Source organism: Rhincodon typus, chromosome 34 (assembly GCF_021869965.1).
Source record: "Rhincodon typus isolate 14 chromosome 34, sRhiTyp1.1, whole genome shotgun sequence".
Taxonomy (NCBI): Eukaryota; Metazoa; Chordata; class Chondrichthyes; order Orectolobiformes; family Rhincodontidae; genus Rhincodon; species Rhincodon typus.
Window position 1 is genome coordinate 21,781,911 of NC_063365.1, and position 9,646 is coordinate 21,791,556.

Below are 9,646 nucleotides of genomic sequence, written 5' to 3' on the forward strand. Positions count from 1 at the left end.
ACACACACACACACACACACACACACACACACACAATAAACCAGTATCTGCAATACGTCAAAACATCAAACAGAATGCTGTCCGAGCAGACTGACTTCCCATTCTCAGCATTTCACAAAATTCTAAAAATATATAATCTCTTTGATAAGTATATTAAGACAGACAAGTAAAGTCAATAGAATTTAACGGAGACAAACAAGGAATGGAGAAAAGGTATTATTCCTGGTCTCTGTAAACCTTTTCATAGAGTCATACAGCATGGAAACAGACCCTTCATTCCAACCAGTCCATGCTGAACATAATCCCAAACTAAACTAATCCCACCTGCAAGATCCTGGCCCATATCCATCCAAACCTTTCCTATTCATATAGTTATCCGAATGTCTTTTAAATGTTGTAATTGTGCCCACCTCCATCACTTCCTCAGGAAGTTCATTCCACACACGAACCATCCTCTGTGTAAAAAATCTGCCCCTCATTTATTTTTTAAATCTCTCCCTTCTCATTTTCAGAATGTACCCCTATTCTCGAAATCCCCCATCCTATGGAAAAGACACCTATTATTTACCCTATCCATACCCCTCATGATTTTATAAACCTCTATAAGGTCACCTCTCAATCTTCTACACTCCAGTGAAAGAAGCTCCAGCCTATCCAACCTTTCTTTATAACTCAAACCTTCCATATGCAGCAACATTGGGATTTATCATTGAAACATCTCAACTAAAATGATCTTCCCACAATGTTTACAACGTCACTAATCGATGGGGACCAGAGAGAGTCTTCCCTGGAACTGCCCTCAATGATGTATATTATATAAACATATTTTATATAAAAACATAGTTAAAGCTCAACTACTTCCTCATAATGCTTACCTGGTCTATACGTGACTCCAAGCCTATATTACGGGGTTCATGTTTTGGCAAGCCAATCCACAGCTCAGATGATGGTGCTCTCACCTTCGAGTCAGAAGCTGGTGGGTCTGGGTGCCTAACCCAGAGACTTAAGCAGAAAATCCAGGCTTTCACTCCCACTGCAATAGTGGGGAGAAAGTGCAGCAGTGTCAGAGGTGCTGTCTTTTGAAGGAAATATGAAATACAGGTGGGATTGCTGTCTCAGGTGAGTGTATAAGATCCCAGAGCACTTGTTGATGTTAATGATAAGAAGGGAAGCTCTCCTCAAAGTCCGGGCCAAGGATCAAGGGGAAATGGTGGAGCGTAATAATCTCACTGGCCTAGCAGCGCAGAAGCCCTGTCCAATGCTCTGAGGATGGGGGTTCAAATCTGACCAGGCAACTTTTTTTTCTTTATTCATTCATGGGATGAGGATGTCTCTGGCTAGGTCAGCAATTATTGCCCATCCCTAGCTGCCCAGAGGGCAGGTACGAGTCAACCACATTGCTGTGGGTCTGGAGTCACATGTAGGCCAGGCCAGGTAAGGATGGCAGTTTCCTTCCCTAAAGGACTGGAAGAATTTAAATTCAATAGATAAAATTTGGAATTAAAAGTCAGATTCAGTGCTGGTGGTCGTGACAGCTATTGTCATATAAACCCATTTTGGTTCACTAATGTCCTTATGGGGAGGAAATCTGCCTTCCTTACCTGGTCTGGTTTACATGTGACTCCAGACTCATAGTAAAGTGGTTGACTCTTAACTGCCCCCTGAAGGAGTCCAGCAGTTCAAGCATAATTAAGGATGGGCGACAAACGCTGACTTTGTCATTTACAGCCATATCCTGTGAAAGAACAAAGAGGAAAACAAATCCCTCAATCAACTGGACCACAGCTTATCTGGTCATTTATCACATTCTTGTATGTGGGAGTTTGCTGTGTACAAACTGTCATTATATTTTTTTCCCCTATTTTGCTACAATTACTACATTCCAGAAGTAATTAATTGTCTGAACATTGCATTGTGATGTCCTGTATCCAGTGCTATATAAATGCAATACAGTGTGGAGCTGGAGGAACAGCAGGCCAGGCAGCATCAGAGGAGCAGGAAAGTCGACGTTTCAGGTCGAGTTGCCTGGCCTGCTGTGTTCCCTCCAGCTTCACACTGTATTAACTCTGACTCCAGCACCTGCTGTTTCTATATAAATGCAAATCTGTTTTGCCAGGAGTATACACGCCAACCAATCAGAGCCCTGTCAACAAGCATTACGAATAACGGTCGCTAATATCCTCGGGCCAATGGCAGAGTTGTGAAACTCTGCAAAACTTTCTCTTCCTTACCAGCATTCAAATGAAATTTACAAAAACAACAACCTCACTATAATTGAGACCAACTCAAAAATGCAACAAGTCAAATGTTTGCAGTCCATTCATAATCCAGGGAAGACTTCAGTGCATAAGGCTTGGTGCATAATATCGACGATGTTGTTAAGAGTTTGAGACCGTGAAGAAAATCTGGAACAATTCCTCATGACAGGCTCTGAAACAGATCAACAGCACATGATGAAGGCAGAAGCTTTACCACAGACAGAAACTCAAAGCCTGACAGAAACTAGAAACACCACAAACATCCTCACTGTCCAACTTCAGGCTGAGCTCTACTGATCATAGAATCCCTACAGTGTGGAAGAAGGCCAGTCAGCCCATCAAATCCACGCCAACCCTCTGAAGAGCATCCCACCCACACCCACCCGCCCCTACTCTACCCTTGAAACCCTGCACTCCCCATGGTAAGCCACCTACCCTGCACATCCCTGAACACTACGGGCAATTTAGCATGGCCAGACCCCCTAACCTGCACCTCTTTGGACTGTGGGAGGAAACCGGAGCACCCGGAGGAAACCCATGCAGAGATGGGGAGAATGTGCAAACTCTACACAGACAGTCACCCGAGGGTGGAATCGAACCCGGGTCCCTGGCGCTGTGAGGCAGCAGTGCTAACCACGGAGTCACCCGGTAATGATACATTATAACAATAATGATACATTATTGTTTATCGTCTATCCTTCAGATTACACCGTTTACTGAGAAAAGACAGTTCTATCAGTTGCGTGTGAGGCAACAAAATGTCAACAAAATTGCCAAAATGCCCCCACGTTGTGAAGTTTATCGAACATCGGACCTAGTGATGGGGGTCTCAGTAAGGACCCCTGTCCTCCTGATAGCCATGACAACATTCTGGTACATTCAGGGACCTTCAGCTTTTCAGTTCACTACTTTGAATGGTGTGCCAGGGGTGCCATTACGAGATAATGTCTCCTCTCTTATCCTCAATAACATTGATAACATATTGCCAAACTCCCCACTGCCTGAGGATCAGGACCTGAACTGCAAGGACTGGGTGCTGTGGCCAAGATTCAGAGACAGGATTTTCAGCAGCGCGGACCTCACAAAATTGGAAGTGGCTCTGTTAAATTTCTGAGAGTGTGTGTGTGTGAGAGCACATGTGTGTGCCTAAGTTTGTCTATGTGTGCATGTGTCTGCATATGCTTAATTTTGATCTTGTCAACAATTTTTGTTTTGATCATTCAGATGCTGACATTACGGCGCATTGTGCAACAAAGCAGTTGTGGTAAACTTCTGAGTTCCAAGCTGCTCATGTGCTAAAGGAATCCTCTCTCATGGTTAATCTGGTTGTGCGAGGTTCTGTAAAATGTGAGGAAAAGGAAAGAAAAAAGGCCCGTGACTCTATTAATGCTAGTTGTTTTATTTTTAAAAATTGATTAGGGGATGCAAACATCGTTTGCTAGGCCAGCATTTATTGCCTGTCTCTCGTAGCCTTTGAGAAGGTGGTGGTGAGCTGCCTTCTTGAACCGCTGCAGTCCCTGGGTAGGAAGGTAGATGCACAATGACCTTAGGGAGGGAGTTCCAGGATTCTGACCTAGAGACACTGAAGGAATGGCGATATATTTCTAAGGCAGGATGGTAAATAGCTTGGAGGGGACCCTGCATGTTGTGGTTCTCTATGTATCTGTTGCCTTTGCTCTTCTAGATGGAAGTGGTCCTGGGTTTGGAAGATGCTGTCTAAGGAATCTAATTAGGAGCCTTACAAAAATGAGGACCTTGTCTAATGATGACCATGAAACTCTTGCCAATTGTTGGGGAAAACCCCATCTGGTTCACTAATATCCTTTAGGGAAGGAAATCTGCCATCCTTACCTCATTTGGCCTGTATGTGACTCCAGACCCATGGCAATGTGGTTGATTCTTAACGGTCTTCTGGGAAATTAGGGATGGGCAATAAATAAATGCTGGTCTGGCTGGCGATGTCCTCACCCTGTGTATGAATAATAATTTAATGTAGGCCCTGTTTGCAAATACTTTCAATTCACCAATCACACAGCGGCATTAAATTTTCAAACTGAACCTTTTAAAGTTTCTTAGCCCAGTTTAAAATGACCCCAATGTTTTCAGGAGCTGAACACTTTACCTACCTTGAAGTGACAGATGTAGGAAGATTGGAGGAGGCCATTTGGCCCATTGAGTCTTTTCTGTCATAAAATGAAACAAAAAGCTGCAGATGCTGGATTTGAAACAAAACAAAACAGAAAGTGCTGGAGAAACTTGGCAGGTCTGGTAGCTTCTGTGAAGAGAGAAACAGAGTGAATGTTTGAGTCCAGTGGATGTTCTTCAGTCTGCAGAAGATTCACATCACACATGAAATATTAACTCCATCCCTCTCTTTACTGATTCTACCAGACCTGCTGAGTTTCTCCAGTGCTTTCAGCTTTTTAAGTCTGTTCTGACATTCAGCTTGATCATGGTTAATTTGTGCCCAATGCCATCCTGGTTTCTATCCCTTACAGCCTGACCTCTCAAAAATCCATCTATCAGTTTCAGTACTTCTTTTGTTTGTTCATGGGATCTGGGTGTCACTAGCTAGGCAGCATTTATTGCCCAGAGGGCAGTTAAGAGCAAATCACATTGCTGTGTGTCTGGAGTCACATGTAGGCCAGACCAGGTAAGGGCAGCAGATTTTTTTCCCATTGCATTACATTTCTTCCTTTACATTAGTGAACCTGATGGGTTTGTTTATGGGTTACGTGGTCATCATCAAGCTATCATTTTAATCCAGATTTATACTGGATTCAAATTTCACCATCTGCCCCAGTGGGATTTGAACCCATGTGAAATAACTGCACAATGCCTGGTAGCCCATCACCAAGTCACCCTTTATTTACATGTGCACAGCACATAGGCTCTGACCAGCCAACTCAAAGCCAGTCCCCAGGCTGAGGGCACCTTTTAAATCTCCAGTTTATTTCTGTCAGCCAGGTCTCTCTGGCCCAGCTTAACAACCCCAATCAAGAATCTCACAGTCAATGGATCCACCTGGTTCCAATCACTGCACCATGACTCCAGTACATTAGCCTGGGTTCCTGGATTAATAGACCAGTGACAATACTGCTACGCCACCACCTTCCAACATGCCCCTGTGAAACAACATCAGAAACAAATGATTACCAGCTTGGGGCTGCTCCAAACTCCACTGAAAGTGAATCACATTCTCATTCACTCACATCTCACCCCTCTCCCCTTCTCTGTTAACAATACAATAAATCGCACTGATGTAACACTGCCACCTTCATGAGGAGTTGTGCTGGGGCCTGATCTTTAATTCTTATTGGACTGAAATTGATTGATTCAAACTGTGTTTTCTTTTTGTCTTAGCTGCTTTCTGGTTTGTTGGCAAGTTGGGTTTTTTTTGACATATTTCTGACAGATGCTTTGAGATTCTTCCCAGGGACTATGTAGAAAGATTAGCATTTATATAGCACGTTCACAACTTCAGGATACCCCAGAGCGTTTTACAGCCACTGACATTTTTTTTGAACTGTAGGGGGTCGCTGATGTATTGTGGGACAGTCGGCAGCCACTTTGTGCACAGCAAGCTCCCACAGACAACTCTGTGACAATAACCAGATGATCTGCTTTGGTGTTATTAGTTGAGAGATGAATGTGTCCAGGACACTGAGGATAACTCCCTCACTATTCTTCGAAATAGTGGCATGGGATCCTTTGTGCTTGCTTCAGATTGGGCCCTGGTTTGACATTTAAGAGAGGTTGTCTCTCACAGTGCAGCATTCCCTCAGCACTGCCTGCGAGAGTCAGTCTGGATTAGGTACACAGACATCTTGAATAGGGATTGAACCCATGCCCTTTCTGACTGTGAGACAAATGCTTTGCCTTTTACAGTCCAACAGGAGGCTTCAGTTGTGGGTAAATTGTTGGAGATGATTATAAAAGATAGGATTTATGGACATCTAGTGAGCAAAAATTGATTAGGGATAGTCAGCATGGCTTTGTGCAAGGAAAATCGTTTCTCACAAACTTGAATGAGTTTTTTTGAGGAAGTTACCAACAGGGATGATGATGGCAGAGCAGTAGACATTGTTTGTTGGACTTTAGTAAAGCCTTTGACAATGTTATGCATGGTAGACTAATTAGTAAAGTTAGGTCACATGGGATTAAGGGTGAGCTTGCTAATTAGATTCATAATTAGGAGGCCTGTGACCAACAGCGTTCTACAGGGATCAGTTCTGGGTCCTCTTGTGTTTGTCATTTATATAAATGATTTGGATGAGAATATAGAAGGCATGGTTAGTAAATTGCGGATGACACCAAAATTGGTGGCATAGTAGACAGTGAAGAAGGTTTTCTAAGATTACAAAGGTATCCTGATCAAATGGGTCAATGGATTGAAAAATGGCAGATGGAGTTCAATCTGGATAAATGCGAGGCATTGCATTTTGGTACAACAAACAAGGGTAGGGCTTATACAATTAATGGTAGGGCCTGGGGTAGTGTTGTAGAACAGAGGGACCTAGTGGTGTAGGTACATAATTCTTTGAAGTTTGTGTCACGTACTGAAAGGGTGGTTAAAAATGTGGTTGGCATGCTTGCCTTCATTGCTCAGATCTTTGGCTATAGGAATTAGAAAGTCATGTTGAGGTTGTACAGGACATTAGTGAAGCCTCTTCTGGAATGCTGTGTCCAGTTCTGGTTGCCCACTTATAGGAAGGATATTATAAAGCTGGAGAGGGCTCAGAAGAGACTTACCAGGATGTTGCCAGATGTGGAGGCTTTGAGTTATAAAGAAAGGTTGAATAGGCTGGGACTTTTATCACTTGAGCGTAGGCGGTTGAGAGGCGATCTAGTAGAAATTTTTAAAATAATGAGAGGTATAGATAGAGTTAATGATAGGTGTCTTTTCCCTAGGGTGGGAGATTTCAAGACTAGGAGGCACATTTTTAAAGTGAGAGTGGAGAGATTAAAAAAAAGACATAAAGAGGTGAATTTTTTACACAGAGGATAACTTGCGTGTGGAATGAACTTCCTGAGGAAGTGGTGGATATGAGTACAATTACGTTTAAAAGATATTTGGATAGATACATGAATAGGAAAGGTTTGGAGGGATATGGGCCAGGAGCAGGCAGGTGGGACTAGTTTAGTTTGGGATTATGTTTGGCATGGACTGGTGGGACCAAAGGGTCTGTTTCCGTGCTGTATGACTCTATGACAAGGGCAACAGACATATGGGAACACCACCCCCTGCAAGCTCCCCTCCAAGCCACTCATCATCCTGACTTGGAAATATATTGCCGTTCCTTCACTGTTGCTGGATTAAAATCCTGGAATTCCCTCTCTAATGGCATTGTGGGTCAACCCACAGCAGGTGGACTGCAGTGGTTCAAGAAGGCAGCTCACCACCACCTTCTCAAGGGCAATTAGGGATGGACAATAAATGCTGGCTCAGCCAGCGACACCCACGTCGCATAAATGAATAAAAAAATTAATATTGTGTCAGCTGCTCATTTGCTAGAGTCCCAGACTGGGTTCTGATTGTTTGAGACTTTGCACCAGGAACACAGAGCTCCAGCATCCTGACTCTAGAATCTAGACTCCAGAATCCAGACTTTGACTAGTAAGGGGATCAAGGGTTACGTGGAGAAGGCAGGAGAAAGGGTTGGGAAACATATGAGCCATGATTGAATGGCTGAACAGACCTGATGGGCTGAATGGCCTAATTCTGCTCCTATTTCTTATGATCTTGTATTCCAGAATCTGGAATCCTAATTCCAGAATCCAGACTCCATCCTGTTCCTGTGGCTGGTAGCCGACACCCCGGATGTTATATGAACATTAATGTGACCACCTATTGCCCTCAAGTGGTTACATGTCATAACTGCACACTTGTGGCAAGTCTATTGAATTTTTAAAGAACTTTATAGAGAGGAAATACTTAAACAGACTGAATCTGAAATAAAAACAGAAAGCGCTGGAGAACCTCAGTAGGTCTGGCAGCAGTGGAGAGAAAAACAGAGTTAATGTCTCAAGTCTGATATGACTTCTTCAGAAAGCTAAAATATGAGATTTTGGGGGAAGAGGTATAAGGATGGAGGAAGACAGAGGTCACAGGAAAAGGGGAAGGAAGAGGAAGAGGTAGGAGAGGGGGTGGGTGAAGGGATTGGGAATGGGTACAGCAAGGCAGGAGAAAGAAGGGAAGGAAGGAGGAAAAGGAGGAGAACATGGAGAAGGGGAGACAAGGAGAGGGGGAAGGAGGAAGACAGTGAGAAAGAGAAAGTGAGAGAAGGAAGGAAAGAGAGAGAGAAAGGGAGTACGGGGGAGAGGAAGAGAGTAGGAAAGAGGGAGAGTGGGACAGTAGGAGAAAGTGGGAGAGTGGAAAAGAGGGAGAAAGGAAGTGAGGGAGACAGCAATAGGGAATAGGGGTGAGGAAGAAAAGAGTTAGAGAAGGGAGATGATGAGAGGGGAGGGGGGGCTGATGCTTGTGATAGTTCTTTGAAATAATATTCTAATTCACTCCCAACCCTTCTCTGTAACACAGCAATTTAGTCATTGTTAAGAACATTTCATAACGAGTTCCTCAAGGATCTGATGCCTCTCCCATTTCAGGGTGTGTGGCCAGATTTTAACAATCCTCCGTATGGTGAAACATCTACCTCCCTTTTTATACTTATTGTGGCTTACATCTGAAACTTCAAATTATCAATTCACTTAATTACTGGAGAAAATAATTTCTCCAAAAGTTGTATGCCATTTTATATTGTCACCATTAACTGTTGGTGTTAAAATCATCCACTTTCTGGATTTTATTCTATAATCTTATGAAATTATGAGTTTGAATAGCTTAATGGACATGAGGTGTTGTCTGTAATTTCTTGTGAATTTGGTAATCTCAGCAACCCCTAGCTCTTTCACCCATATTGCATTCTGTGGTTAATTCCGGTTGTTTGGGTAGCATTATCACATCTTTACTGAAATCAAATTCCATCTGGCACTTCTTAATCCACTGGGGATGGCAGGGCTGGTTGGGAAAAAATTATCTTTTCCCAACATCTCTCCTGAACAATCTGGCCTTAATTCTCAGGCTATGCCCATAGTTCTAGAATCTCCAACCTGTGGAAATAGTTTATCTACCATATCTTCTCCTGTTAATATCTCAAAGACTTTGATCAGATCACACGTTAACCTTCTAAATTCCAGAGAAAACAGGCTTAATTTGTATAACCTCTCCTGATAATATAACCCCTGAAATCCGCAGCTCATTCTTTAAACTTATGTTGTATGCCCTCCAGGGCCAATATATCCTGCTATATACCCTCCAAGCCCAATCTTTCCTGTTGTACTCCCTCCAAGTCCAATATATTCTGCTGTACACCCTCCAAGGCAAATAT